Below are 6,696 nucleotides of genomic sequence, written 5' to 3' on the forward strand. Positions count from 1 at the left end.
CCTGCAAATACTGCATTTTGTACTTTTTTTCTGACTAGAAACTGCTAGAATGCCATGTTTCATGTGTCAGTTTGTATTTCTGTGGGCTACCGCGGCACTGTGAAAGGCTAAATTGGTTAGTATAGAAGCGGATTGCTTATGTTTAGTGTGGATTGGGCTTAAGAAGTAAGAATTTCTTAGAAAATAATCAAATAAAAATGAAATTTGATTATTTTTGGTTAAACAAACCCCAACAACACAAAAGCACCATAAGCTAATTAAGGGGCACAAAATAAAATACTAAAAATATAACATAAAAATGTGCATACTGGCCCTTTAAAACTCATTACTCAGTAACTACCATGAAATATTGCACGCCTATGAAACTGCATTGGACGTTCTGTGTCCTTCAGAAATAGATTAGCCACAAAGGGTTCGAGTTCCTTGGGTTCTCCCTCAAAAATATCCTAACAGCACATCATTCACATAAATGAAAGGATCTATACCAATTTTTACACTCATGCATCTCATTGGCAAATAAGGTTTTCCAAAGAACGATCTGATCAAAGGTTTTTAGGGAACCGTATGTGGTTCTTTGTCATTGCATCCATTTCTTCCACCTTTTTAAAGAGTGCAGTCATGAGCATGAGGAATTGCAGGGCTTCAGTGGTAAAAACAGAAGCTTTGTATTAATTGTATTAATTATCAATCAAAAAGGTTGTTTTTCAACTATAAAAAAGACGATATGAGTTATTTGCGTTCATTTAAAGAACTACTTGATGCGGTCGTCAGTCCCCTGACTGGAGCCTCATCTGTTCTTCCAGAGCTAATAATTCTCATCATATTCTAATACTAAACAGCAGCACCATCTAACATACAGCTCCCGTCACTGTTACCCAGTTTAGCCCACAACTTTTGGGCCATTTTTGGGCGGTGAGCGCCATCTGCCTGCCTAACGCAACTCCACAACCATCCAAACTGAGAGTTTAGTTTATAGGATTTTAAAAGCTGTGATTATTTTTTCAATCATGTAAGTAACTTGTTTAGATTTTGGCTGAAATATTTAAATGAGCATTAGTTTATAGTGCGTTACAGCACAGAGACAGCCCTAGTGAAGATTACAAATGATCTCCTTCTTGCCTCTGATCAAGGCCATGTATCTTTATTAGCCCTACTAGACCTCAGTACAGCCTTTGATACAATAGATCATACTATATTACACAGAAGTAAGATATGGAGTTCCTCAAGGCTCAATTTTAGGACCGCTATTATTTACAGTATACATGTTACCACTGGGCTCAGGTATAAGCAGACGTGGCGTTAATTTCCACTGTTATGCAGATGACACACAGCTCTATATATCAGACGATACAACCTGACGATACATTTAGATTACAGAAAATTGAGGACTGAGGATATAAAACTCTGGATGTCACATAACCTCCTTCTTCTTAACAGTGACAAAACCCAGCGTATCCTTTTAGGTCCAAAAGACACTAGTAGGGATAGTGGTTTCTTCCTCCAGCTCTGAGGGAGGTTCTCCTAGCCACTGTCGCCATTAACTGCTCACTGGGGGTGTTGGATCCTTCATGTCTTCTTACGTTATTTCTTTTTTGTCTCTGTCTTTTATTAATTACTAATTATGTAAAGCTGCTTCAAGTCAAGTCAAGTCAAGTCAAGTGGGTTTTATTGTCATTTCAGCTACATACAGAGTATACAGTGAAACGAGACAACGTTCCTCCAGGACCATGGTGCAACATAGACACAGTGCATACAGAACACAAGTGCAGACAGACAACACAACACATGTAACAGTGCATGTAACAGAAAAGATATCAGTTCAGAAGTTGAGTTGAGTTGAGAAGTCTGATGGCTTGGGGGAAGAAGCTGTTGCAGAGTCTGGTCGTGTTGGACCGGATGCTGTGGTACCTTCTTCCTGATGGCAGGAGGGAGAACAGTCTGTGTGAAGGGTGGGTGGAGTCATCCACAATGCTGGTTGCTTTGCGGATGCAGCGGGCGGTGTAAATGTCCATGACGGAGGGGAGAGAGAGTCCGATGATCCTCTCAGCTGTCCTCACAATGCGTTGGAGGGTCTTGCGGTCAGAGGCTGTGCAGGTCCCAAACCAGGCAGTGATGCAGCTGCTCAGGATGCTCTCTATGGTCCCTCAATAGAAGAGGGTGAGGATGGGTGGAGGGAGACGGGCCTTTCTCAGCTTCCGGAGGAAGTAGAGACGCTGCTGGGCTTTCTTGGCTATAGAGCTGGTGTTCAGGGACCAGGTGAGGTTCTCCGCTAGGTGGACACCAAGGAACTTGGTGCTCTTAACGATCTCCACAGAGGAGCCGTTGATGTTGAGCGGAGAGTGGTCATGTCTTGTTTTCCTGAAGTCAACAACCATTTCCTTGGTCTTCTCTACATTCCAGTGAAGGTTGTTGACTGTACACCAGTCTGTCAGCTTCTGCACCTCCTCTCTGTATGCTGACTCGTCGCCTTTGCTGATGAGACCCAGCACAGTTGTATCATCGGCGAACTTTATGATGCTTTCGCAACACAGTCATGAGTCAGCAGGGTGAACAGCAGAGGACTCAGTACATGAGTGGAACCAGTCATGTAAAGTAAGTGCATTGTGAGCTGTCCTCACGATGCGTTGGAGGGTCTTGCGGTCAGAGGCTGTGCAGGTCCCAAACCAGGCAGTGATGCAGCTGCTCAGGATGCTCTCTATGGTCCCTCTATAGAAGAGGGTGAGGATGGGTGGAGGGAGACGGGTCTTTCTCAGCTTCCGGAGGAAGTAGAGACGCTGCTGGGCTTTCTCGGCTGTAGTTTTAAAAAGCTGTAAAAATAAACTTGACTTGACTGTTACTGAATGACGAGCAGGTGACGAGCAGGTGTATTCCTATTAAAGTCCAGCTAGTTTGGTCTCTTTCTGATGGTAGATGCTGCACTCTGATGTCAGCTGTGGTGAGATCTACCTGCTACCATGATGACATTTTAGGACTGTTGGAGGCTTCTTTACTCATCTTGTGGTTCTGCTGATCTGCTCTTGGGCTGAACTTGCTGGGACGGTCTGACCTGGCCATGCTGGTCAGCTGTTCCACTTGATTCCAAATGATTTAGTGGACGGTGAAACGTCTGATTTCTAACTGTCCTGAGATTTTTGTAACCCCCTTCCCAGACTCCTCTGCATTTCCACCCTTCTCTCTGAAGGCCTCAGAGAGCTCTCTGGATCTGGCCATTCACCTTCAACCATCAAGAGCAGACCAGACTAAACGTCTGAGGTTTAAATAGGGGTGTGTCCCAATTGCATACTAAAGTTATATATATATTTTTAAATTATTTTTAGTTGCGATGGACGCTGTTATCCCACAATGCAATGTGGAACAGAAATGGAAGAGCTACTTTTCAATAATTACATTTTATAAATATATATATATATATATATATATATATATATATATATATATATATATATATAATGTAAGAAAAAATGTCTATTTATTAAAAAAAAAGACATGTCTTCATGTTATCGGGACAAGTAGGGATGTCCCGAACTGCTTGAGGGTCCGATCCACTTCCGATCCTTAGTTTTGCTATAGCACAGCGCCATCTAGCGTTCCCTAGGTGCCATTACTTGAAAGCTCCTGCATGTATTAATTTTGTTTTTAATCTACCCTTGATAGAGTTCATCTATGACCTTATTTCAGTGAGTAAAACATGCTGAATTTTATTTGAAAGTTAGCTCTAATGCTAACTCTTCGTTCCACCTTAAATATTACCGCAGTTACAGTGCGTACATTTTAGCAGCAGATCGGAGCCACTGCGTTATTTAAGGTGGAACGGAAAGTTCGGGGAACAGCCAACAAAACAGCTTAGCGTTAGCTCAGAGCCTCGCTGTAAACGAGATGCAGCGATGGCAGGTAAAGAGTGTGTAAGTTAATCTGTCAGAAGAGGATCTAAACTCTTCCCTCTTCCACAAAATGTTGCTTTATTTTCTCACGTTTTTCTCCACACTTCCAAAACCACCCAGTTTGGTTGTAGCTAGCTGTGCAACGACAGAGCTATTGTATTCCATTATCTCCATTTGGAAAGATCTGACATTCCTCCCATCCCATCTTTCCTCTGATATTACGCCTAGTTAAAAACCAAAACTATGGTGGAAATGCTCTGTTCTACCAGCGAGACAACCACGCTCCTTTATTCGGTTCTAAACCAGCTCTGAACAGTGCATTCGGAACCACCAAGGTACAATACATCATTCACATAAATTAAAGGATCTATACCAATTTAAGGACTATGCCTAAAAGATTTTTACACCCATGCATCTCACTGGCAAATAAGGTTTTCCAAAGAACGATCTGATCAAAGGTTTTTAGGGAACCGTAGGTGGTTCTTTGTCATTGCATCCATTTCTACCACCTTTTTAAAGAGTGCAGTCATGAGCATGAGGAATCGCAGGGCTTCAGTGGTAAAAACAGAAGCTTTGTATTAATTATCAATCAAAAAGGTTGTTTTTCAACTATAAAAAAGATGATATGAGTTATTTGCGTTCATGTAAAGAACTACTTGATGCGGTCGTCAGTCCCCTGACTGCAGGCCTGACTGGAGCTTCATCTGTTCTCATCATATTCTAATACTAAACAGCAGCACCATCTAACGTACAGCTCCCGTCACTGTTACCCAGTTCAGCCCACAACTTTAGGGCCATTTTTGGGCCGTGAGCGCCAAGGAGGAGGCTAATGCTAATGCTAATGCACACACAGGCTAAGTGATCATACTGCAGAGTTGTAGCTGAAGGAGCTGGGAGCTGAAAGGTCAGGGAGGTCGGTCAGACTGGACTGAAGGATATTAAACAACATAGAGTTTTAAAATTAAGTAGATCAGATTAGATTAGATTAGATTAGATTAGAATTCAGTCTAATTTTAGAAACTGGTACTAAAATAGAGATTTTACTGCTGATTGTTATTGAGGTTTAGCTAAATTGTGGAGCTGTGTTATTTATAGAAACACAAAGATCAGATCAGATCGGATCGGTTGAGACTCGAATCAGATGGGGGGTTAAAAAGCTTAGATCAGCACATCCTCACTTGTACGTGTTTAATTACATTACCTCTATCTCTCAATACTGCTCACATTCACACGAATGGTTGGATCTAAATCATTTGCAGTGACAAATTCAGATCTGCCAGGTGTGTGCAGATAAAGAGGTGAAAGCCAAGCACTGTGCACCCGCCAGCTGCCAGTGCTGTACCCCGAACATCTACAATAAAGCCTTTCTGTCATAACTCACTCCAGAGTGCTGAGAGCGTTGCAGAGGACGGCATGACGAAACCCCCGTCCAAGACTGTCATTTGGCTGTCTCACACAAATCAGCAGAGCTGGGGCTTTTCTGTTGAGTAATGCTTGATCATTCCAGCTCTGCTGGAACGCACATACTCCGTTCTGTGTGACAGGCCGACCTATTATAGTTGGCACCCATACACACACACATATACACACACACACACACACACACACACACACTAAACACATGAACAACGCTCTATTGTGCAGACACAAAGGCCCTCAGCGCTGCATGGAAGTGATGAAGCTCGTCTCGACTTTGATATATATATAAATATATATATATATGCACACACACACACACACGAACACACATACACACACCTATAGCTATGCAGCTTAATGAAACCCAGTGTTTTAACAGGTTTCCCATTGTGTCACTGCTCCAGATCATAATCACAGAAGAGGAACAAAGAGGCATCCCGAGCCAGAAAATAATATAAATATGGAGCAAATTTATGGAGCATATTTGAAGACAGTGTTAATATTAAAATGGCCCAAATGTCCTGCTCTGAGGTTTTACACCCCTCAGCACATCATTTCAACCCATTGCTCTCAATAGTAATAGAGGTTTAACTGTGGAAGCTCCAGATCCCATTACATTTACATTTACGGCATTTAGCAGATCTGATGTTAGACTCTACTAAATACAGAAGTCAATATGGAGACCATAATACTCTTCTCTTCGCCTGAGCACTCTCAGAAGAGGAGGGTCTTCAGTCTGGGTTTGAGGACAGCGAGTGTTGGACTCTGCTGTTCGGACACCCAGGGGAAGTTCGTTCCACCACTTCGGTGCAGGACAGTAAAAAGTCTGGACGCTCGTCTTCCGTAGATCTTAAAGGATGGCGGGTCGAGCCGAGCCGTACTTGAAGCTGGAAGGGCTCTTGGTGCAGATCAGCTTTTGACCATCGCCATCAAGTACGGAGGGGCTGGCTGGTCCAGTCTTGGCTTTGTAGGCCAGAGTCAGGGGTCTGAATATGATGACCTGGGTTCCTCCTATTTCATTTCCCTTTGTTTTCATTCCGGCTCATATGTTCATAAACAGACACCATTCTGACTCCCTATTGGTTTGTAAGCGATCCATCACACCTGCACACGTCCCGTCACTCTCCAGCGAGCTCACAGCAGACGTCTGTAGTCTAGTATGAAGACTGTGTCCGTGGCAGAGACTCAAGAGAGCTGCAGTGAAACGTCCCGACTAAGCCCCACATTTACATTCCAATAAAGCTTATTGATCACACGCCTCTGAAGTCTGACTTTCTGCAGCTTTACTAAACTTCAAGACAACGACTCCTCATATTTTCCTCCATGAAGCTCATGTTGATGCTCAGTAGAGCACAGAGACGCTCCTTTAATAGAGCTGATATTACTGAAATGCTTC

The sequence above is a fragment of the Salminus brasiliensis genome, chromosome 11 (genome assembly GCF_030463535.1).
Source record: "Salminus brasiliensis chromosome 11, fSalBra1.hap2, whole genome shotgun sequence".
In the NCBI taxonomy this organism is placed as follows: Eukaryota; Metazoa; Chordata; class Actinopteri; order Characiformes; family Bryconidae; genus Salminus; species Salminus brasiliensis.